This window comes from Lissotriton vulgaris, chromosome 3_2, assembly GCF_964263255.1.
Source record: "Lissotriton vulgaris chromosome 3_2, aLisVul1.2, whole genome shotgun sequence".
Taxonomy (NCBI): domain Eukaryota; kingdom Metazoa; phylum Chordata; class Amphibia; order Caudata; family Salamandridae; genus Lissotriton; species Lissotriton vulgaris.
In genome coordinates, this window is record NC_141690.1 from 124,652,917 (window position 1) to 124,679,387 (window position 26,471).

A 26,471-nucleotide genomic window follows, 5' to 3' on the forward strand; every position below is an offset into this window, starting at 1 on the left:
GAAACCCTAGACTTAAAGATGCCCTTAGAGGGCATTGTACAACATGCACCTTCTTTAAACCTATTCAGGCCTCAGTAATTTGAAGCATAAATAAATCCCCTAGATGGCGCGGTACCCCCAGCTGTAGAGCCAGAACTCTAGCCCTGGGGTGCTTTAAAACATTGCTGATATCCCAGAGAGGTCCTGGATTCAATGAACCCCACATACATACTATCAGTTCCATATAAAGATTCTTTTGGGGGGCTGCTGAACTCCTGAAGCCCTCCATGCTTCTTTTGGGATGTTGGTGGTGCCCCAGCGATTCTGGGGCCCCCTTGAGCACAAAAAATCAGGCAGGCTAAAAAGCCCTGCAGGGCATTGTGTGGTGCTCCTGTAGAGTTATTCATATTTGATTGGCAGCTCTCTTGCTTACCCAGGGAGAGCTGCTGCCTTGTTTTTCCTGCACTGCCCTGCACTGCACACCTTTTCCTCCTTTTGTTTTACTTTTTTGAGGGGTATGGCATAGTTTCACCTGGGCACCACCATGTTCCAGTCATTGAGGCACTCGAGCGAGCCTACCCTTTCCTGCCCTGTCTGCTCCTGACTGGCCTGCACTTTCGATCATGACCATGGGAGCCGGCAGCTTATGCTCCCTTCCTCCTCCTGTGGGCAGGGATCTCTTTGTTTGTGGTGGTCGCCAACTCCCCCTGACATGGACATAGGGAGGGGGCAGTCACACCACTCCTGGGGGTTGAGACAGTACTCCCTCTTCCTTCCACTTTTCAAGGGTCAAGGATGGAGTCCTGACCACCTCCATTGTGAGTTCAGCCTGGGGTCCTTGGGCCAAGGGATAGTGTTGCAAGTGGGCCCCATGCACAGCCCATCCCCAGAAAAATTGAAAGTATCACCCCCCAGGGAGATTAGGCCCCCAGGGGCAAGAACGAGCCTAGAAAGGGGGCCACATGACCATTCCCTGGGTATAAACAAATTATCTTTACCCCAGCCCCTAGGCCCCGGCCACCCCAGGGGTGACAAGTGGATTTTGCAGTGGAGCACCACATGCTACATTCAGTAAAAAGGTCAAAGCTCATCATGTTTTAAAATGCGAGACTTCAGACTTCGTTGGGACAATTTTGACGTTTATAGGCTCATTGTACTCCTGAATACAGGATTTAGCCACCAGGGGCAGTTTCACCAGACCTCTTGACCTCCAAGGTAGTTTAATCCACAGAGAACAGGTTCTCCAGGCTTGCTGATCCAGCCTCCTTCCTAGTCACTGTCTTTGAGTGCAAAGGTCCAGGATTTTCCTCAACTGGTCAACAGGGGTGTGAGGGGGATAGCTTCACTGGCCCTTGAATGGACCCAACGGTCCAGGACTCAACTTGGCATAGTTCTCAGACCTTTTTGGGCATCAGGGGGTTCTTTCTTCTAGTTGTCAGTGGTGGCCCAAGGGTCTGGCAGCAAAGTGCAGGAAAACACCAAGCAATAGAGAGTTTCTCCCTTGTGCAAATGTTTTTAAATGGGAGTGGAAGGTTCCAGAAGCCAGACATCCCTGGTCAATCCTTGGGTGCCACATCACCTCTCCAACTCTATCCCAAGCCTCCTGCCAGCATGTTGAGACAATTCAAATATGGTGTTATCCACAAGTCACTAGTCACATCACCTTTGGGGGCCTCCGCTTCCCCCCTCACTGACATCACTACCAGGGCCCTTCTTACAAAACATTCAAAGGGTAGACCCTTCCGTTGTAGGGTCCAGAGGTCTGTGCTCCTTCCTAGGTTGAGTTGGCTTGGGCAGGCCCATCCCTGATACAGTGTAACTGCTGATTGTTTGATTCAGATTATTCAGCCGAACTCCTTTCCTCTGGAGGAGCAGAGGGGAGCATTTTTATTTGCTCCCTTTATGTGGCGAGGCCCTTGTTCCTTCTGCAGAAGAGAAATGTAAATAACCTGGCACAGTAGGGTGACAAAATGCCTGGTCTCTGATTTCGAGCTGAGCCAGGGAAATATCACAATCCTGGATGACCGATAAATTATACAGATATCTTTTTGGAACTTACAGAAGTGATTTACCTGCACAAGTTATACCCCATTTAGATAAGTCACTGTTTGCAGTGGGCTAAAGGGAAGCAAAACTGTACTCTAAGGCAGTTTTCTGCCTATGTGTATAAAAAAGTATCACTATGGTCAAAACAGTAAATCACACTGACTTTCCCTATTAGTGTACACTGCCATTATAAGGCCTACCACAAGTCAATATCAAATCCTGCAGAGTCCTCTCTGCAACAAGCTACCTGTGGGCAGTTACCGGGCTGTGCACAACAGTAGTCTACCATGTACATCCCGTACACTTGTAACCATCCAAGTGCCCCCTAACCTTGCTGCATCACAGCGGTCTTATCTGAACAGGTTCACACTAACGGTAAACATGTGTAGTACATTTGCCATGCAATTACTTTCTGTGAGACACTTTTCACCCACTATAAAAAGTCTAAAAGTGGGTGATTCAAAAATCAAAAAATCAGGGCGTACTGAATGGTAGAATGACTTTGCAGCAGTCAGGTATAGAATACTGTATTTCAATTTTCTGAAAATGTTTAATATTGGATTAGTTTATAAATTAAAATAGGGTTCTTAAACTTTTTTTTCATAATTGATGTTTAATATTTTTTGATCTTTTTAAACATTAAATTATATTTCTTTTTATTTGCAAATATTTTGAATAGTTTAATTTATTTAAATAATATCTCCTAAGGTGTTTAATTTTAGATCCCTTCCGCCATTATTTTCTATGGAAGGGTGCTGCAGTTCCAGGAATATTCCAAGTGTGTTGCTAGACTTACTCCAGCTACAACCTGGAGTAATTATATTCTGTGTTGGGTCTCTTTTGGCTGAAGTAACCTTAGAAGTGTAGTTTATGAATGACAATGGTCATACTCTTTTGTGGGTGGGTACGTGTGCATTACTAAACTCCTCCCTAATCCTCCATAAACACCTTCTTACTGTCTATAAACCCTCCCATTTAGTAGTGAGTATGAGCCTTCCTTTTATAGGCACTACCCCACTCCCTCCCTCATACATAGTAAAGATATATGTGTGAGACTCTCCCTATAAAAAGGAGGGAGAGGTAAAGGTTGAGATGTATACTTGTAGGTGTCTGAATAGCTTTTTTTTTAATACTTTAGCCATACTAATGTAATACACCTAAAAGTACTACATAATGCTGTTTTTGGATAGGCCTCATAGATTACATCTTCTTTAGTGTCCCAAATGAATCATGTAGCACTCTTCTTCCCGCTACGAAACCAATATACGATAATGCCAAAATATAATGATGGACGCGAGGAAATGGCACAAAATTTATTTGGATCTAGCAATTCTAAAGTATTACCTATGTCGGACCCATCAGGCAAAGCCAGCCTGAAGACTTTATTTTTAAGGCTAGAAAGATTGCGAAAACAAGAGCTTAGTAGATGGTGGGACGGGGTTACACTAAAGCAATACTTAGAAAATGGTAAAATCCCTAGGGCACTGAGGATCTTCATCTTTCCTACTTTTGAGGACCTGAGCGAAAACTTATTAAAAGAATGGGAGGGCAACCCCACGTATAATGATGGAGATTCTTGTGAGGCACTCCATGGAAAAAGGAGAGAAATTACAGGAAGAAATTGAGCTGGTCGAAAGGGAAATTAATGTGATAGGAGAGAAGGAGTTAGTTGAAAAAAACTTTGCAATCCTTAGACAAGTTATGGATAATCACCAAATATACCTTAAAGATAAAATACTTAAAAAGATTAAAAGGGATGTCCGTGACTACAAGGATGGTCCTATTTATACTTTTGCAAAGAAATTTGACTGCCTATCAATATCTGAGGATAAAAAGAATAGAGAGAACAAGAGAGGAAAGAGATGAGGGTGAGGATAATCGCTCTGTCAGTAATACCTCTATTTCATCCACAAGTAGTGTGGCATCCTCTGTTACAGCTCTGGATATCCCTTTAGGGGAAAGAGCTTCGTCATTCCAAAAAGAGCTAGCAAAGCCGAGAATGTTGAGCCGTTTGCAACAAAAACGGGAACAACCAAAACAAGGAGCGGGGGCAGGAGGTGGAAAGGTTGTAAACAAAACTACAGGAGGGAAATCAGAGGTTGCAGCCAAAACAAAGAGAACATAGATGTTAATATGGCTAAATCAAATCAAATCAAAAACATTTATATGGTGCACTACTCACCCGGAGGGTCTCAAGGCGCTTGGGAGGGGGGGTCCGCTACTGCTCGAACAGCCAGGTCTTGAGCTGCTTCCTGAAGGCGAGGTGGTCTAGGGTCAGGCGGAGGTGAGTCGGGAGGGAGTTCCAAGTCTTGGTGGCCAGGTAGGAGAAGGACCTTCCTCCTGTTGTGGCTCTTCGGATGCGGGGGACGGCGGAGAGGGCGTGGCTGGTCGATCGAAGCTGGCGGGTGGGGGTGTAGAAGTTGAGGCGGCTGTTGAGGTATCTTGGGCCTTGGTTGTGTAGGGCTTTGTGAGCGTGGGTGAGGAGACAGAAGGTGATTCTCTTGTTGACCGGGAGCCAGTGCAGGTCTCTCAGGTGTCCGGAGATATGGCTGTGTCGGGGGATGTCAAGGATAAGTCTTGCTGAGGCGTTCTGGATCCGCTGGAGTCTCTTCTGGAGCTTGGCGGTGGTTCCGGCGTAGAGGGTGTTGCCGTAGTCAAGTCGGCTGGTGACGAGGGCCTGGGTGACAGTCTTCCTGGTCTCGGTGGGGATCCACCGGAAGATCTTCCATAGCATGCGCAGGATATTGAAGCAAGACGAGGAGACAGCAATGACTTGTCTGGTCATGGAGAGGGAGGAGTCCAGGATGAAGCCCAGGTTGCGTGTGTGGTCTGTCGGTTTGGGTGCGCTGCCCAGGGCGGGGGGCCACCAGGAGTCATCCCAGGCGGAGGGTGAGGAGCCAAGGATGAGAACTTCCGTCTTGTCTGAGTTCAGTTTCAGGCGGCTGGTCGTCATCCACTCGGCTACGTCTGTCAACCCTTCGTGTAGGTTGGCTCTGGCGGTGGCTGGGTCGTTGGTGAGGGAGAGGATCAGCTAAGTGTCGTCGGCATAGGAGATTATGTTGAGGTTGTGTTGGCGTGCGATGGCCGCAAGGGGGCTCATGTAGACATTGAAGAGGGTGAGGCTGAGCGAGGAGCCCTGAGGAACGCCGCAGATGACTTCGGTGGTTTCTGATCTGAACGGGGGTAGGCGGACTCTCTGTGTCCTCCCGGCGAGGAAGGAGATGATCCAGTCCAGTGCCTTCTCCTGGATTCCGACGTTGCTGAGGCGCTGCACTAGGGTGCGGTGGCAGACAGTGTTGAATGCCTCGGAGAGGTCGAGGAGGATGAGGGCCGCTGTTTCTCCGTTGTCGAGCAGGGCTCAGATGTCATCGGTGGCTGCGAAGAGGGCAGTCTCGGTGCTGTGGTTGGCCCGGAAGCCAGACTGCGAGAGGTCGAGGGATCCGTTCCTCTTGAGGAAGGCGGCCAGCTGCTTGTTGACGGTCTTCTCGATGACTTTGGCAGGAAACGGGAGGAGCGAGATGGGGCGGTAGTTTTTGAGTTCGGTGGGGTCCGCTGATGGTTTCTTCAGTAGAGCGCTGAGTTTGGCGTGCTTACAGCTCTCAGGGAAGGTTGCGGTGTCAAAGGAGGTGTTGATGATGTCCCGCAGGTGGGGTGCGATGACAGTGTCGGCCTTGTTGAAGACGTGGTGAGGGCAGGGGTCGGTTTGAGATCCGGAGTGGATGGTGTTCATCGTGCGGATGGTGTCTTCGGTGCTGATTGGGGTCCAGGCGCAGAGTGTGGTGGTGGGGGGCGTTGGTGCGGTCGTGGGGAGGGTTGGTTGTGTGCTGAAGCTGTTGTGAATGTCAGCGATCTTGTTATGGAAGTAGAAGGCGAGCGAGTTGCAGAGGTCTTGCGATGGGGTGATGTCGTTGTTTCCGGCGTTGGGGTTGGAGAGCTCTTTAACGATGTTGAAGAGTTCCTTGCTGCTGTGTGCGTTGTTGTCCAGTCGTTCTTTGAATGCCGTTTTCTTGGTGGCGTGGATCAGTTGATGGCGTTTTCGGGTGGCGAGCTTGAGGGTGGTCATGTTGTCTGGTGTTGGGTCTCTGCGCCAGGCTCTCTCGAGGGCTCGGCAGTTCTTCTTAGAGCTCTTGAGTTCGTCGGTGAACACTGACAATAGTGATATTGTGAGTGATAATATACGTGATTTAAAAATTGTCAACCTTTCTAATAAAGATCTGGATACTGTAGAAATGAAAGTCTTGGGTAAGGGTCTCAATTTCTGTCCTACTCAAAATGGCGACTTTGCTGATGTCCATGTAGATTTATTCAAGTTCACTAGGTTACTTAAATGAAAAGACTTTTTTCCAATAGAGTTGGGGACAAAGAGAAAATAGATTGCATTAGAGGAGAGAGATCGCATACTGTTGCTGAGATTCGTGCTGTACAGTGCCTTTTGACCATTGATGAGGATGAACATACTGATATGCCGGCACTAATTTCCGAACTTGGTATAGATCAGGAAATATCTAATGACAGTGGACCATGTCCGAGTACCATCCCAACGTTGATACTTTCTATAAAAAGGTCTTGGAAGATGTTTACAAATTTGAGGCTCCCAAAAAGTATGGTCCTGTCCCTAGGATGAATCTGACTTTTTTAAAACGGCAGGCACTACAAATACTTAGGGAAGATCCTAACATCGTTATACTAGAAGCCAATAAGAACGGTAGTGTTGTCCTTATGAATCGCGATGATTACCTCAATGAAATAAGACGACAGCTCAGTGACCCAAAAAGTTACATAGAGGTAATGGGCAACCCGATAATGGATGTTATGAAGGAGATCAACATTAGAGTTTGTGAATGGAAAGACTGTTGTCTAATAACAGAGGATGAATTTAAATATCTACATGTGGCTCATCCCTCATTCCCATGTATTTACATCCTCCCCAAAATACAAATGGATGGAGGAGGTTTTCCCCCGGGCAGACCAATCATATCTGGGGTGGGCTCACCTACAGAGGGTCTGTCCCAATACGTGGACCTAAGACTACAGAAGTATTTACTTGGTCTCCCTTTCTATATCCGGGATGGTAAAGACTAGTTAAACTAAAGGACTTTGACTGGTGGTACGACCTTATCTTTGTGACGCTTGACGTTGAAAGTTTATATACCTGCATTGACAGGAAACATGGGATTATGGCAGTGCAGTCCTTTCTAGACAGAGAGGACGCTGAACTTTGTTCTCAAAATGAAATGGTCATCCAAATGATAAACCTGATACTATTGAATAACTTATTTCTATTCAATGGTCGTTGGTACCAGCAAGTTGGTGGTACTGCAATGGGTTCCAGGTTTGCTCCCTCTTATGCCTGCCTTTTCATGGGCTGGTATGAGAGGGAGCATGCCTGGGCCCGATGTGCCTCCCCCTGGACCAATAACATTGTGTACTGGGGGAGGTACATTGATGACATTATTTGTCTCCGGTCCGGTTCTTTTGAACAACTTGAACAATATTTTCTCTACCTTAACGATAACATCTTCAATGTAAAGTTCACAATGTCATATCACAGAGAGAGTATCAACTTTTTGGATATCACGTTTTATGTAGAAGGGGTAACTATACAGAGCAAGCTCTATCGAAAGGAAACATCGAGCAACTCGGTTCTGCATGCGACAAGTGCGCATGCTAGTTCAGTAATTAGGAATATTCCTTTTGGGGAGCTGACCCGAGTTCGGAGAATCTGCAGCGAACAGGGCACCTTTAATGACAATGTTGAGGAGACTAAACAAAGATTCCTCAAACGAGGCTATGATGAGAAAAATCTGAATAGAGCAATAGCCAGGATTGATACATAGGTAAAAACCTGACTAAAAACAATTGCACAAGGGCTCCAGCAAAGTAAGGTTTGTCACCCAATACACTGTACATAGTGACAAAATATTTACTGTATTTTGTAAAAACTGGCAGTTGCTAACTAACACTCCCGGTCTTAAGGACCACATTGGAATCCAGCCATCCATTACATATAGGAGGGGTGTATCTTTACGCAACCAATTATGTCCCAGTTATGTCAGCACTGCCGTTAACAAAAGGACATGGCTCCCTCCGAACCCCGAAGGCTTTTTCATTTGCAGTATGTGCAACATTTGTGCTATGGGTAAAAATAAAACCACCACCTTTTCTTGCAACAGTGACCATAATTTTACAGTAGATCTGTTCTGTAATTGTAATACCCCCTTTGTGGTATTCGTCCTTGGCTGCCCATGTGGAATTATATATGTGGGTAGTAGTATACGACCTTTAAAGTTACGTATTCAAGAGCATCGCTGGGCGATCATTAATAGGGATATGAAATATCTCATTACTGACCATTACAATTCCACACATCAGGCAGATAACACCTTCTGGTTCCATGCTATTCAACATCTGCCAGAAAATAAGAGAGGAGGCAATAGAGAACTGCTGCTCAGAAGGGAGGAAGCCAAATGGATATGTCACCTACGTTCAATTAGCCTAGGACATAATACAGATAATGAAATGCACTACTTCCTATGATTAAAGTATAACATATAAGACAATTAACTTTTTGGTGCATCCGGTCTTAGAGAACTTAATGTACCATTTGTATTTTACTGTTAAGTCATTGCAACTAATGTTCACTGTTCGCATTTGAAAATCTTGGATAACTGATGACTAGTTTCATATGTTATTGAAAAATATCTATTTCTCCTCCTTTCTTTCTCTCTCTCACCCCCTCTACCCCCTTCTTTATCTTTTTCTGCAATCTTCCAAATGACTTAGATTGCAATCTAAATTCTATTATTGTTGTCACTATATACCCGTTTCCACACTTTTTTACCTCCCTTGTTGTAGACTTTTTATAAGAATTTTTGTTTCATATGCCAAACCTATCAGCCAAGTAGATCCTTTTCAACATGGCGCTTATTAATCTTCTTCCTTAAGGACTGTTGTTCACCACAGTATGGCTTGATATTATGTATATATATATTCTCTAGCCATTATCATTCCTTTTCATTTTGTTTCTACAACATGTGAAAGATTATCTTATTCACGTTATTATTATTCCGATTGTCATTATTTCACTCAGTGTATCATGCAGTCACTACTACTGCGCTTAATACACCTATACCAACATGGCGCGGATATAGCAGTTCACGTGACTTGGAGTTTATTTGGGTTATTTCACCGCACTACGTGTGGTCTATTTATACTACTAGACTTATTTCGTGTCTTATTCACTTCAACCTTTTGGCCATATTATTATCGGTGTCATTAATTCCAATTTTATTATCTTTTAAGACTTTGGTATCTTCTATCTATATAATATGTAATAGGTATGATTTAATTTTACGGTTCATTTTGGGGTTTCAAATTGATTTATTTGTTGGTTTGTGTCCCTAATTACAAGATTAATAGTAACGATTACGTCTTGATTTATTATTCTAATATGGCGCTGTCGTTCTCCTTCCACCGTGTCAACATCAATACACAATCTACGGGCGCTACACGTGACGTATCAGATGGCTGGCTGCTGGTGTTTTAAATAACACAACAGCGGCTCCGACATGGCGTCTGGCGTCCTGCGGTACAGGGGATTCTACCAATCACTTACTTCTTTTAGGTAAGCCCGTTATTTTTCTTTTTGGGGTTTCCATGTCCAGATCGGCTTCTTGTTCAGTGCGGGACCAGTGGGCACGCTTATGCACTTGTCTCTTTCACCTTTACCTGTTTTGTCCGCAACTTTGTCCACATGGAAATCGGCTTTCTCCTTTGGGCGGTACCAGTGGGGACGCCTCTGCATTTGTCTTCACATTAAAAAACTTCTTCTCGTGGCATCTGTTGATATTTAAATTGGTTGTTTGTCCCGATATTTGGTGAACGGGTTGCGGTTTCTCTTGTTTCGATATTTGTTTAACAGGGGACCCAGGATGGGGGCAAATATAAATACATGTGGATTGTGGACAACATAGCCTCATATTGAAACTGGGGACGTTTCCTCCAATAAAAAAAAGGGAGTCCCTCAGGGGTGTACTTATGTGGATTTTGGATAATGATGCCTCTTGTATAAATGGGGGACACCACACAATGGTTACCATATGATGCTTTATTTATTGATACTGACTGTTTACTTACCTAGAACGAGACCTCTGGCAGCTTATCAACGCTTGCTTGAACACATCGGGGCATCTCCATCGGACCACTGGCTAGAACAGTTTATATTAATGTGAGTCAGTTATATATTTTTTTCTTTCATTTGCTGATCGACCCATTTATGGACTGTTTTTATGATATATACATTGCTTTATTTACTTATTACAGATCATTCTTGCTATTAGGTCCTCTGACGCATATGGGATTCATGGATACCTGGTGATTTTAATATGATGTTAAAGCAGCAAACTATTAAGTGACCTCTTTCTCACCAGTTACATATCCTACCGGTATGTACCCTTAGACTATAGATTGTCTCCCCACCTTCTTGATATTTAATGAGGGTGTTTATATTCTGTTGCTCTGTTGTTTCTCTTTCTCCTTAGAGGTTGGTGCTTCGAGCCTTTTTATACCTGTACCAAAAGGGGTTATCAGTATTTACCCCAAGTTATATAGGAAATTGGTTATCGTATTGATTATTCTGGTGAGAAGGTTTTTTGACTTTTTTCCACTTATATATGAGGATGTTGATATTGACTTTTATTATTTTGGCAGTCTAAAGTGTAAGCATATGTGGCTTCTTTTTCACATTTCATAGGGGGTATAATTGTTTTTGTATAAAAATTCATTCTTTACTCCAGACGCGTTGTCCAAATCTATGTAACAATATTGCAACCTATGGCACTGTATATGTCATATTGTACTTAAGGAATCAAATCCATATATGCCTTTTTTCTTGTTGGTATTTTCATACAGCTGATATACCGCCAAACTGATCTATACCAGACGTTGCCCATTGGCAGTCTTTGGGACATTCCATTAAACATATTACTCTTTCTGGTGAGAATTGGTTTTACTTTTTCTTTCATGAATGGATTGAGATTTTCTCTACTCATCAGGTTAATCAACCTCTTGTCATCCCCCACCTTTTCATCATTTTTAATAACTTTATGGATAACTATTTTTCCACGATATGGTCCCCGTGGAAATAATAACGTGCCCACTAGTTTATACATATGATTTTGGGGCTTTCTTGGTCTCTCTTTTGAGTTTATTTACCCCAAATATTTTTGCATTATATATCTGTTCTTTGTAGCCCGTTGTCTTTTGCTTCTTACTTTTTCTTCTCTTTTCTCATTTCATTTCTATCTTGACCCCAATAACTCTATGAATTAAGTATAGGGGGTCTCTATAGTGTTTAGATTTAGTGTTTTTATTTACACCAATTGGAATGTACATAGAGGTGTTTAATATGTATGAACTTCTTTAGTATTTATTATGGAATTGCATGTGATCGTTCTACGTTTTGTTGAATGCCGTTTCCTTTTTCTTAATTTTGTAATATTCTATGTTATGTATGTAGTTTTTATGTTGTCAACTTTGTACATATGTATGTGTATATTTATATATGTTTCACGTTGTTTGCAGCCCTGACGCAGTTCCCTGGGTAGGAACGAAAAGCGTTGGCTGTCTTGTCCACTTCTGAAAAAGAAAAAGAAAAGAAATTTGAATACAACTAGATGCCTCAACTGTCTACTATATAACTGGTGCTGCCTCCATGTTGCTTCATGTAGCAAAAAAGCAATTCATGTAAGTCTGCCTCATCGTGATCTAATCATGTGAGCCTCTTCTAAACTTTTGTGTGATAACATACTCACACTTAGCAGATCAACACTGGGCATTCATACTTTTAAAGAAAAAAGAGAGTTTGTGTGTTTTTTTTTTGTAGGTGCCAATTCCACAGAGGAAGTGGCACCCATTAACTACCATGATGATTTTTATTTGTTGTATACTTTAGTGCTCTAACAAACTAGTAGCTCTTGCACCATCTAGTCAGTTTCTGTTCTTCTACCTTCCTCATTTGTTGAGGTACATTAATCTTAAATTGTCAATGAATGTCTGGGTTTAATTTACCTCCTTCATCAGGATAACTCTCATATGGAAAATCAGGATGCTGGTGGAAACCAAGCAAGAATATAGTTATTCATTATTATATATATAATGTGTTTAATGGAATGCAAGATATCATTTAACATATATAGTATATGATTTAGCAGCTTCTTGTGTCATGAAACTTACTACATTTCAACCTATGATCTCACATGTTTTCTGTAACACCAAAGTGTAAACATGATTGTACCTGATCTATCTTTAGTTACACTCCTTTCTTAGTTTTCTGGCCCACTTTAACACGGTCAAGTAGACATAGAAATGATCTATACTTAACTCACTCTTTTCACTCTTTTGCTTTGAATAGACATACCAGTTCTCCATCTCCATTAATTCAACATTGCGTAAAATGCTGGATCTTTAACCACCTACACATCCCTACACATCCCTAATTGTTCTCATCACTTCAATCCATTGGTGTTATAGAAAGTACATTGTTATATACCTCTTTTAAACCATATGGTAAAATCATGTTCAATTTATTAATCCAGTGATCCAAGTTACTTTTATACTTCTCACCCCTTTTTATGGGTTTAACTTTTTACTAATATTGATATTCCAAGAAGTATAGCGCCAGCCTGAAAGCACCACAGATGCTGCTAGTTGCTTTCTTGGTCACAAAGGTGGTTTTAATCGTTATGTTATAATTTTATTTTATTGCATGTTGCTCTGATAAATCTTTGAAATTTACTTGCTGATATTAATTGGTTGCTTTGAACTCCCTTGGCCCCGGTCCGACACGGCTTGTGCCGATTGTTCGGAGGGCTTTTTCGGGAGATCTGTACCACTTCCGGCGGATGCTGGGGTTACCGCTTCAGTCCTTTGCACCGCCATCAGTATTTAGAGCACACAGACCGCGCACGCGGCAGCCTGAAAGCACCACAGTTGCGGCTAGTTGCTTTCTTGGTCACAAAGGTGGTTTTAATCGTTATGTTATAATTTCATTGTAATGCACGTTGCTCTGATAAATCTTTACAGTTTACTTACTGATATTCATTGGCTGCTTAAAACTCCGTTGGCCCCGGTCCGACACGGCTTGCGCTGATTGTTCTGTACCACTTCCGGCATATGCAGGGGTTAGCGCTCCAGTCCTTGGCACCACCATCAGTATTTAGGGCAGACAGACACCGCGCACGCGCAGCAGACACGTGCAGCTGGCGCCCCGGCAGTGCGCCAAATGCAAGGCCCTCTGCTCCCGTCCACGCCTGGATGGTGCCCAGGGCCAAACCCCCTGGCCAGCAGTGCCTAGCCCCGAATAAATCATTTAGGTACAGAACTTTTACAATTACATCCAACAATTAATAGACCTTGTACTCAGCTTATTCTAGATGGCTTGTTCCAACTGCGAAAAAAAGCCTGCACTCAATGTCATTTTAAACCTGTCACTGATTTAAGGCCTGCAACTAACACCATCCAAAGTATTAAAAAGAAAAAAGGAATCAATATAGTAGCTGTCATTATTAATGCCCGCTCACTGGGCAAACATAAAGAGGAGATTGCAGACTTTAATACTGACCACAAAATTGATCTTCTGTTCATTACAGAAACATGGACCGATTTGGCGTCTGAACAAGATCTGGTAGTGGCCACCCCTGAGGGCTATAACACTGTGAGACAGGACAGAGTAGACAAAAAAGGGTGTGGGTTAGCAATAATTTTGTGCAGCAAATTCACCACTAAGATACTCCATGCTCCTTTGTCAAAGCAATATATTTTTCCATCTCACTGACCCCCTCCCAAATCTTTAAGGGCATTCTACTTTACCGACCTCAGGGAACTAGGATGGAATTTCTGATCATATTTAGTGATGTGCTGGAGTCTATAGCAGTTGAACGCACCTTTACAATCTTAGGTGACTTCAACTTTCACCTAGAAAATCTATATGACAAGGACACTAAAACATTATTCGCAGATCTTGAGTCGTGGGCTTATCACAGCTAGTCGTGGATAGCACTCATGTTGCCGGTCATATATTAGACGGTTTCTTTTCATATTCCAAAAATATCTTTATAAAAGAAATTCTACCCTTAGCATGGTCTGACCACCATGCTGTTATATTTGACATACTACTTGATAACAACTCGCACACTAATGCATCTGTGAATGGAAAGGTTGCATTTAAGGCTTGGAAAAACTTAGATAATCAACATCTAATGACACATCTGTCTTCCACTCAACCTGAGGTGTCAGACGACCCAAACATAGCCTCAACAGCCTATACCAATTGCCTCCTCAATGCGATGAATGAGCTAGTGCCAATTAAAATTATATCTGAAAATCAAAGCTCTCCATCAGCTCCCTGGTTCACTAACGCACTTAGTGAACAAAAGCAAAAGTGTAGAAATCAGGAAAGACACTGGCAAAAATCTTATGCCAACGAAGAAAAATATCTGTATAAGAATGAATTAGCGAAATACAAATTAATTATCATTCAAGATAAAAGCATATATTTTACAGCGCAGATTGAACTGGCTAAGAACTCAAATAAACAACTCTACCAAGTAGTCACCAAGATATCGCATCAAGTATCAGAAGCTATCCCTGCACCGTCGCAAACACTGTGTAATTCCTTAGCGGACTATTTTTACGACAAAGTAAATAATATTTTTGCTAACTTCTATGTCCAAAGAAATTCGTCTCCTCATCTTGTATCCTCAAATAATCCAGATCGCCTCCTATTGCAATTTCAAAAAGTCAGTATAGCCCAAGTCACTAATATTATGACTACCATCAAATCCGGCTCAGCTAATGATCCCTGTCCACCAGTTGTTCTTGTACCAGTCACTGAAATAATAGCCCCTGTACTAACAGAGATGTGTAATGCAATGTTTTCCTCTGGGATATATCTGACCGCCGGGAAAAACACCATACTAAAGCCTCTATCGAAAAAATCCCATTAGGATCCGGAGGATACCAAAAACTATCGGCCCATTGCCTTTCCCGGGCCAAAGTGGTTGAAAAAGTAATGAACTATCAAATCTCTACATTTATAGAAGATCATCACCGGCTAGATGATACCCAATTTGGATTTCGCAAAAGTCACAGTACCGAGACTGCGTTAATCAAGGCATCAGAGGAAATAAGATTCATCCCTGACCAGGGAGGGACGGCAGTTCTTATTCTGCTGGGCCTCTCCGCTGCATTTGGCACGGTCGATCATAACAATCTGATCGACCCTGTCACTGAGATGGGCATTCAGGACAAAGCAAGAGACCTGCTGTTTTCCTTTCTCACTAACCGGACCCAGACTGTAACACTGGGCAACTTCCACTCTGCCCAAATGAGACTACCATGTGGTGCTCCGCAGGGCTCATCTCTAAGTCAGACACTTTTTAACACCTATGTGTCGGACTTAGCCAGAGTCATCGAGGCACATAGGATGGGCCTAACATCTTATGCTGATGACACACAGCTAGTGCTCGCTATAAATGACAACGGAGAAAGGGTTGCAGCCAGCTTCCAAAAAGGCATGCTGGCCATCAGTAGTTGGATGGCCAGCAATTATCTTAAACTAAACTCCGATAAAACAGAGGTAATGATTTTTGGTAAGCTGTCTCCCATCTGGTCTAGTTCCTGGTGACCATCAGCTCTCGGAACCCGGTTTCCAAGGTCAAGAACCTAGGTATAATATTCGATGACAAATTGACTTTTGCAGCACATGCTAATGCAATTGTCTCAGCCTATTTCCGTAAACTTCGAATAATTAAAAAGATCTTACCATATCTCCCTCTTAATGCAGGAAGGACTTTAGTCGGTGCATTGGTTATGTCATCCCTCGATTACTGTAATGGACTCTTCTCCAATGCACAGCACAGGGTTATTCAAAAACTGCAATCTGTGCAGAACGCAGCAGCTAGAATGCTGACAGGAACCTCTAAATTCAAGCCCATCTCACATGTAATTAAAAGATACCTCTGGCTCCCAGTGAGGAACCGAATTAAATTCAAGGCATTATGTATTGCCTATAAAGCCCCCCGCAATTTGGGTCCTCAGTTCCTAATAAAATGCCTACCCATCCAAATCCCCAATAGGCCACTTCGATCCTCCAATGCATTTCTCCTGTCAGTGCTGCGGACCAAAACTGTCTCTTGGGGTGATCGACGTTTTGTTGTCTTGGTCGCCAAACTGTGGAACTCTCTCCCGCTGGGAGATTTTTAAAGATTTAAGTGGAAATAGCATGAAGAATTGCAAAGCTCCAATGATAGTCAATGGTCACGTTGGACTGGGACCTAAGCGTGAGTTGAGGCCGACTGCGATGTAGCACCGGTTGGATATACCAAGTGAAATTGGCTCTGACAGAGCCAGGAAGTATGGAAGTTCAAAACTGTTTCTAAGTTCCCACCTGAAAGAAAGCTTAATTGTTTTTAAACACAACCCTTCCCAATGCATGACAAACCTTTAATTCCAACACCATGAAACTGCCGGTCAGATACGTTTTGCAGTTGTACTCCTCGAAACCCTGCACCAAACTTTTTGAAATAGTTACTAAACTTAATTTAGTGCCTAAACAACCACAGGACTATACTTCAAAGACCCCCAGGACCCAAAGAGGAGCACTGAGAGATTCTCAGGATGTCAAGCAGAGGGCAACAGCAAAATCCAGTTCAGGTCTAGTTGCCAGCGGTCAGCTGGGATTTTTTACAGGAATGCTTTCTTCAGTGTTTTTATGTTCCAGCAGCCACCCAGGGGATCAGCCTTATAACCCTTGTTGATCTTTCTGTCCTTGGATTTCAGATAGAAGGGGTTACAACCTCCTCATGTCCTTATCATAGTCACAGAAACCAAGTGCGGCAGGTTCAACCCACTTAGTACCCTTTCACAAGTCAAGCAGTGTTCTGTTGGGGTGATTTTTTCTGTGGCACTAGCTAGTGGAAGGAGATGACTCCTGGGCTCTCCTTAACCAATGGGGTAAAAATTCCTGGGGGCAAAAAAAACAATGCACTTTTTCAGTAATTTGAGTTAACCTTACTGTTGACCAAACAGGCACAAAATACCATGTCCCAGGCCATTTTCAAGATGGTCACATTAAATTGGACTCTGACGACTGAGGGTGTGTGTATAAGTGTAATAGGGAAATAATTAGTGTATTTCCACAACTAACTCTGAAATCCAATTTGAAGCATGCACAACAAGCCTAGAGATATAAATCTGGTGAGACAAAAGCAGGGTCCTATAGTAACCATTCAGGGGATAAATAAGAACAATCTCAGCATCCTGTTCTCTGACTTTCAAGTACTGCCTAAGTATTATATGTGGTTTGTTAGAACAGGTGGTCTCTAGTTGGCTGAGGTAGGTCCCCTAGTCCAAATATAGACCCTTGCTTCTAAGTCAGGGAAAAAGGACACCTTCTTGGATAGCCCCTGCTCAGCCCCTCAGTAGCTTGGCACAAGCAGCCAGGCGTATCTCCAAAGCAAATGTGTAAAGTATTTGCAACCACGCTCTCGGTCACTCAGTGATAACGCCACAAATGAACTTCTCATGAGTGTCATAAGAAAACAAACATATGTTTATTAAAAAAAGATATACGATGAGATCACACGATAAAAATCCAACATATGCATATTTGTAGTATTTCACCTTGCCGGTTATTAGGCCAGCAAACCCTTGTAGGTTCTTGAAGTATTAATGAGCAATTCACAATGACCCAAGAGACAGTTACCTGGAGGGTACGATCTCACTCTCCCCTCCTCGTGGCTTAGGCCTCCGATGCGACTTCGCTATTCTTGGGCAGTGGAACTCGGACCACCGACGGTGATGGTTCGAGGTCTCTCTATGGCAAAGGCAGGCTCGGGCTAATGCCAATGATGATAGCAGAACTTCTGGTCATGCTGTCGATCTAAGCAGAGAATAAGACTGCACCGGGACACACAGTCACGGGGCACTTTCTCACGAAGGTCTCAGGATGCCGCAGGGCACTCGCACACAGCATCGCTGAGACTCACTTGAGCTCCGGGTAAACATGATCATAGGGCAATCCTCACGAAGGTCTGAGGCTATATGAGGTGCACACACAAAGTGTCGCTAAGACTCACTTGGACTCCCGGTGCACACCATCACAGGACAATCACAAAGGTCTCAGGCTGCAACAGGGCACATGAACACTTGAGTTCACTTGAGTTGCAGGTGCACAAGAACACAGGGCAATCCTCACGTAGGTCTCAGGCTGCACAAAGCACATGCACACAGTGTCGCTGAGACTCACTTGGACTTTGGGTGCACACGATCACAGGACAATCCTCATGAAGGTCTCAGGCTCCACGAAGCACACGCACACATTGTCGCTGAGACTCACTTGGACTCCGGATGTACACGATCACGGGGCAATCCTCACGAAGATCTCAGGCTGCAAGAAGCACATGCACACAGCGTCGCTGAAACTCACTTGGACTTCGGGTGCACACAATCACAGGACAATCCTCATGAAGGTCTCAGGCTCCACGAAGCACACGCACACATTGTCGCTGAGACTCACTTGGACTCCGGATGTACACGATCACGGGGCAATCCTCAAGAAGGTCTCAGGCTGCACGAAGCACACGCAGCCAGCATCGCTGAGACACACTTGGAAACTTTTATGTTCCAGACTTTCCACAACAGGGAGCCACCTCTCCTCAGGTCCTTGGAGAACCTTTACTTTGGGACACAGCACACAGCAAATTCCTTTCAAGCAGGGGAACACAGCACACAGCAAAGACCCTTAGCCTCTCCTTAGTTAAGGACAAACGGCAATGGTCAGTCCTTTTCTTCAGTCTCTTCAGGTGTTCTTCCTTCGGGAGAGGTTTGTCTTGACCGCAAAGTAGTTGCAACCCTTTTCAGTCTTGATCAGTCCAACGTTCAGGGGTTTCAGCTCTCATAGTTATACCCCTAAATGTCTTTGAAGTCTTTGCGTTCAGGGGGGCACTGACCCCTGTCCAAACCGGTTCTGGGTGTCTCCCTACCAGTGACACCTTCTTCCTTTGATAGTGGGGGTCTGGATCCTCAATCACTCAGCAGGAGATGGAGCCACCCCCCTCCTCCTCCTCCACCCTACACTGCGGATGCAGGTCAGCCTGTTGCTGTCTCACCTCCTCCCCTGGGTCAAGACATTTCCCAGATATTATCCCATTTAAATCCAGAAAGTCAGTCCACAACCAGTCAGAGACACACAGACTTGTTAAAACAAAGACACCAGACACTTCTAAAAGCGTGGTGTCTAAACACACAATGGAAAAGCCACCTTCACAAAAAGTTGTGTTTTTAAATTGTGAGTTTAGGTATACTAAACTTCACCTTACCATCTTATGCTTATGGGAAGATAGGCTGGAAACATATTACACAGCCTTCCACATTCTGTCCTATGGGCAAGATGGTCGTGCAACAGTGAAAAACGAAATGGAGAATATTTCACTGTTAGTACATGGTACACACCTCAGTAGATGTCCTACTTTTCACAGACATTGCACCCTGCCCATGGGGGTACCTTGGACCTACCATAGGGGTGTCTGATGTGTATGGAAAGGGAAGGGTAAGGCTTGGCAAGTGGTTGCACTTGTCAGAACAACTTGCAGTTAGCAAACTGCGCGCAGGCACTGCAGTAGCAGGCCTAAGTTCTCTCTTTAGGGCTACTTGTGTGGGTGTCACAATTAGTGCTGCAGGCCCACGAGTAGCATTTGCATTACCAGCCCTGGCACACATAGTGCACTTTACTAGTAAGGCAAACATACTAATTATGGACAACCAATTACCATAAAACTTTATACAGGGAGCCTATGCACTTTAGCACTGATCAGCAGTAGTAAAATGCCCAGAGTCCGAAAACCAAAATAAACAGGTCAGAAACAATACAGGAGGAAGGACAAAAAGTTAAGGGATGACCCTGCAAAAAGGGCCAAGTCCACATGGTTCAATAGACATGTCAATCAGGATCTGAGAGTATGTTGTCAAAAGACCCCACTCTGAATATTCTATGGTGTTCGGATGAGCCATCTCTTCCCATTCAAAGCAGCTTAATGTTTGCTCCTGGGAGGCTTTTTATACCTCTTTCACACCTATTCCTGAGTAAACAGTATTGGTAGCATAATCCATATTCTGGTTTTCTGCATAAGGCAGCTCTGCCTGCCACAGCGAAAATCATTTTATGACCTTCTCACTGTAGGGACATAATAACATACATTTTGTACATGTTCCACTTTTGGGCTACAAGGCTTCATAGGGATAACTTCCTAATATTTAAAAGAGTGTTCTTTACCTGTTAAAAAGGTTTCTTTTAGCAATTCACGCTGCAGGTTTTAACCTGCAGTGATCAGGCTACAATGGTAGGTCTGAAGCCATGTTACCCTTTTTCACACTAGTGGATGATACAATAAGTGTTGCAGTCTGCAGGTGACATTTAACTTTTCATGTTATGAGTGTATTTCCGCACAATATACTATGGTCTTATAAAAAAGGTAAAGAGACCAATCACAGATTAGCCAATTTCTGCATGCTTTAGGGGACTGAGTATATCAATAAATCAATCAGCATTTGTAAAGAGCATCACTGTCACCACAAGGAGTATCTGAGTGCTCTTGGTGTGATATTTCAGTTGAAGAGCCAGGCCTTGTGTAGCTGTCTGAAGGCGGCCAGGGTGGGTGCTGTCCAAAGATGGAGGGGTACAAAAGGGGATGGTGATGGACGGAGCATCTGAATTAATCAAACACTCACACCCAGTCAAAAGATCTGGGTTTAATCCATCACCGTTCTTTAGCCCACTCTGCCACCCCAGTTCAGACATGGCTATATGCAAATCAGTCTGACCCTGTGCCTCATGGGAACAGTCCAGCCCGAACTGCCAAGCCATGTTAAGTGTGTCAGGGTATGCTCAGAGTGAGTCCCTTGCTCACTTTGCCACTGGATTCAAGCAAGCCGGGCTGAAGACGGCTGAAATGCCAGAAACCGGTCCTCAGAAGCTTGTTTCCGGTCCAGGGAAGCCATGGCTTGGCAGTTCGAGCTGGACTGTTCCCATGAGGCACAGGGCCAGACTGATTTGCATATAGCCATGTCTGAACTAGGGTGGCAGAGTGGGCTAAAAAACGGTGATGGATTAAACCCAGATCTTTTGACTGGGTGTGAGTGTTTGATTGATTCAGATGCTCCGTCCATCACCACCCCCTTTTGTACCGTCCAAAGATGGAGGGTCAGGTCGTTCTAGGTCTTGGTGGCGATGTAGGAAAAGTAGCGCCCCCTACTATGGCTACAATGAATGCAGAGAGTTTGAGCAAGGGCTAGTGAGGAGCAGCAAAGGTGCCTTGCGGGTAGATGGAGATTCAGTCAATGGTTTATATAGGCCGCTGCTTTATCATAAAGAGCTTTGTAGGTGTGCATGAGGATCTTGAACTGGCACCTCTTCTGGATGGGGAGCCAGTGGAGGATTCTGAGGTTTCTGTTGTGTGGTGAGCACCCAGTAGGTGAAAAGACCAAGATATAGGTGTGGCAAATTGGGGTGTGACTAATAAGTTTTGGTGTGAGGAATGCAGATTTCTGGAGAGTGTAGTGGATAATAATGTCAGTAAGGTACTTTGGAAAAGTATTAAAAACATCTTGCAATTGTCAATAAATTGCTGGGGACAAATGTTTAGCTGAGAGCTATCCAGCTTTACGACAAAAGTGTGTGGGAGGAGTGTGTCTGTTGAAAAAGGTCTTGGTTGTGAAATTAAGCACCTTGTGGGTTAAAGGAATTCTGAGGGAGACCTAATGGTAGACTGTTTTAATAGTCTAGTTTGTGAAGTACTATAGAGGTAATTAGTGTCTTAGTAACATGGAATGTGAGGTATCAATGTATAACATAACCTGGTATCTTCTCCTGTGGCAGTTATGGTAATTAATACATCCATGTGAATTGAAGGAACAAACAGTATAGCTAGATTGCTAGTCGAGGTGGCAAATGTCAGGCTGTCTGTAGAGTAGTGGACAGAGACTGTAGATGCACTGGGAGCAGAGGATGATAGAAATTAGAGAACGTCTATCATGGACAATCTGAGCATAAGGGGCAAGAGGATCTTCAAATGTAAAATAGTGATGCATGATGGAAGATAGTGAAGGTGGGAAAACAGAAGGATTTGTTTGTCATTGGCATAGAAGTTGTTTGAGAAACCTAAAGAGGAAACGATTTTAACATGTGAGGTGATATAGAGAAAGAATAAGGGAAGTCATAGCATTGATCGATGGAGGACACCCAAAGAAAGATGTGCAGGTGGAGATATTTTGTAGACTTACTGCACTGAGAATGAGTAGTCAGAAAGGAAAACCACTGAATAGGTATGCCATTGATACCAGTTGTTTGGAGGAAACAGATTAGTTGAGATAATTCACATTTTCAAAAGTTCCAGATATGGAAAGAAGAATGAAAATAGAATATTAGGGTAGTGCTAAACACATTTTTCTCATACAATTTTGTCAACTAGCATGAAACGATTGCAAAATTACTGTGTTTAGCAAAATGTGGTTGGGTGGTATCTCATGCCACTTTTTGTTTTTTACCCAATTGCGTACCTCACATACAAATGTCTCACAAGATATCGGCAGGAGACTGGTTTGAGTAGAAAATGTCTCTTGGGGAGACATTGCTGTGCAAACATGACTCCTGCTGATGTCTCATGAAAACTTTTAATGTAAGGTGCACTCTTGGGTAAAACAAGTACTGCAAAATCATGAAATGCTGAAATTTTACAAATTCCATACATTTTGTGTAACACAAAATTTGAGAATTGTACAAATTTGCTAGAGTAATTGAAATTTTCCTGAGACCTAATTTGTGAAGATCAGAGTAGATGAAGGGAGTGGAGGAGTTCTGATCCCTGAGTGAAGGCCACAGATATTAGATAAGAAGGGTTGAGAATACTGTTGAGAGAGAGCTATGTAGTGAGTCAAGTAAGGACTATGCACTCCAATATCTTAGAGAACAAAGCAAGGATTGCTAATGGTTTATAGCTCAATGGGAAGAAGAATTGATGGTAAGTATTTTTAGTAGCATTTAAACTGCAGCTGATTTGAAACAGTAGTTATAGACTCCATTTAGAAGGAAGCAATTGAAAGAGGATGTTAAGCAAAGTAGCACTTTGGAGAGAAGAGACAAGGGTTTCGTACTTTGGAGGCTGAAAGGGTCAGAATGTATGCAAGATGTTTTGTAGGGAATATAGATAGTCACCACAGTGTGTACTAGGGCATAGTCAGAGGGATAGGATCAAAGTTTGGCTGGGAGAAGGATCTTATATCCAGTAGAAGAATAAGGTCCATGGACTTGTGATTTTTGTTTGGAGTGTATGTTCACTAATGAGCGATCTGAAATTCATTCGGAGAAAAGGGTCTTCTGCTGTTGGATGGTGAGATCTAGTTTGAAATCATCAAGTAAAATGAGGAAAGTGAAGCAACCAAACTGGTCACTGGCTATGTTGAGGTCCTCAAATAATGAACCAATGGCTCATGTTGGGTAATAAATGGATATGATGTTTGCTTTGCTTCGAATAGTGAAATAATAACATGAAGACTGATGAGGTGTGGTATGAGCCTTTATGATTGGGAATTAGCAAAGATAGTTAGTATGTAGGGCAGCAGGAGTGTCTTGAAAAGGGTCTTTCAGAGAAAGTCTTCAAGGTGGACCCATTCCTCAGTAATTGCTGTGAGATATAACAGTATTCTGTGGGCATCAAAATGATTTGTTATGAAATATGTTTTATTACAGAATGTGCATTTCATTGGCAGAGAGATGCGGATCATTCTAATGGCATGCGTTCTATGTATTCAGATGTTTGTTTGGTGTTCAGCCTGAATGGGTAGATCAAGTGGTGCTTCTAAAGTTTTTTTTTGGCCTATTGAGTAGGAGGTGATGTGTTGTGCAGTGGTGGTGATGTAGGAATGCAGCATGTAGTAATGGGTGCAGAAATAGACCAACTGCTTTAAGTATAGTGAGGAGAATCAGAAGAATGGAAAATATCAGTGATCGTATCATTGTGTAGAACAGAGTAGTGAACAGGGTAATTGTGTATTGTGTAAAGTCTGAACTTTCTAAGGCATGGAGAAAAATGTATGTAAAACAAATCTTTTTCAGCAATGTATAGTTGGGAGCAAATCATATTTCGAGCAAAATGCAATGGGAGAAAATTATATCCGAAGCGAAGCAGATGCCATAACAGTACTAATTGGCACTTTGTCCTTACCTCGATTGGTGTGTCTGTTTTGACGTGCCCCTTTAAAAGTCTAGGGCCATAGTGTGGCACAATTTCGTTCAGCGGACTTGCCCGCTAGCACAGGTTTTTCCAAAACAACCCAATCAAGACTGCCTTGAAGATGCCCTCTGAAAGCAAAAGTGGAGATGGATGCCCTGGAAGTGAAGAAAAAGCAAAAAACGATTCTAGACACTCTTATTTATTATTCAATAATGATGCCCCTTTATTTCAACACAAAAAATACGAATCAGCTTTACACCCATTTTAAGTTTTCTTTTTTCCCTGACAGCTCTCTGATGAGCAACAAGCTACAACTTATACCAGACAGATACAGACAGACAGGTTTAAAAGATACCAAGCGAAAAGGTCATAAAACCCCTGTCCTAAAATCCCTCAATTGGTTAGCCTTCGGAGCACCAATTCAATTAGAGATTGCTGTTCTTACACACAAAGCCCTTCACCTTAACACTCCTACGTACATTGAGCAAAAACTTAAACTATCCTGTGGCATAAGAGCTTCAAGAAGCACCTCTACCTTCCTCCTGAAACCACTCATCTTTAATAAAAAGAGAAGTTTTCACCGAGCCTACTCCGAGCTGCCCAGAAGATTTGGAACTCTCTTCCACTGGAAGTTCGCAGAATCTCCTCATTGACGGCGTTCAGAGGGGAAGTCAAAAGATTCCTAATGAACAAATTTGAACCCTAATAGGGTTCGACTCACAGGCCCATTGACATTGCTCCTGCTGCCTTTGTTCTTACATTTGATACTGCTCCCCCTTATTGTACACTGTGTCTCACCCTTGCTGTAGGCCTGCACCTGTTTATTGTATTACCCTCCTAGTTGTATTTTGTACTGTATTTTCTTTCTCTCCCTTCTTCTTATAGTTATTGTTGTAGATATTGCTATTGTCCTTCCTCCCATCACATTGTAAAGCGCTCTGTTATCCCTCTGGATCTTGTTCGCGCTATATAAAACTTTATAAATAAATAAAATAAATAAACTTTGTTTGAGTACAGCATTAAACTTTTTATATACAAATACATCCCTTCCATAGCTAAACATTTTCGGGCAATTTTCTAATGACAAAAACTATGTCATATCAGTCTTTCTTTAACATATTTTGCTTTGCCTTGTGGTCAGCACCATACTGAGTATCATTGTGAAGAAGCATATTTGAGTCTTTTATTTCCAGTTATATAACACTAAATGGTCTTGAATGTTAGTACAGTTTTACCTGTATATGGTGCCGTAGTGTTTTCTACTTCATGGAGTAGAAAGCTCCACAGATGCATGAACTTTTCATATACAAATACATCACTTCCATAGCTAAACATTTTAAGGCAATTCATCTAGTGACAAAACTATGTCATATCAGTCTTTCTTTAACATATTTTGCTATGCCTTGTGGTCAGCATCATACTGCTGCCTGTGCAGTACCTTTTTTTACCTCAACACAACGTGTGTATCATTGTGAAGAAGCCCATTTGAGTCTTTTGTTTCCATGTATATAACACTAAATGTTACATTACTTACCGGTGCTCTTCATTACCCCAGGTCCCGTTGTCCTCATCCCATTCATTTACTAATCGGAGATAACCATCTCCCGACAGAAAAAAGAGCAGAGGCATGCTGGGACCCTAATGCTGCCCCTCCCACCGGGAGTACATAAGCAATACTTACCCAGCATCCAGTCTGTACAATCAAGCCCCGACAGGAAGGCAGGCCGCCCGGGAGGGAGTGAGGGGCGCATGAATGGGACGAGGACAACAGGACCTGGGGTAATGAAGATTACCGGTAAGTAATGTAACATTATCCCCAGGTCCCTTATGTCCTCGTACCATTCATTAACTAATCGTAGAATACCAAAGCAGCAAACCGGCCTTCCGTACCCCCAAGAACACCCTGGAAACCACAACAAAGCAGTAACCCAAGGGAGCACCGAAAAGGAGGAAAACGGAACTGCAGGAAACAACCTGTCCACAACCCAAAATAGGACAGCAGGAGCAAAACAAGGACCGGAGACAACCCAAAAACAGAAGGCCAGAACCCCCAACAAGGAGGCCGCCAACCAGAGAAATCCGAGACAGGTCAACCGGAACCAAGACCCAAAGGACACAGCCAAGCAACCCCCCAGAGAAGGCCGCCCAGCACAGAACTAA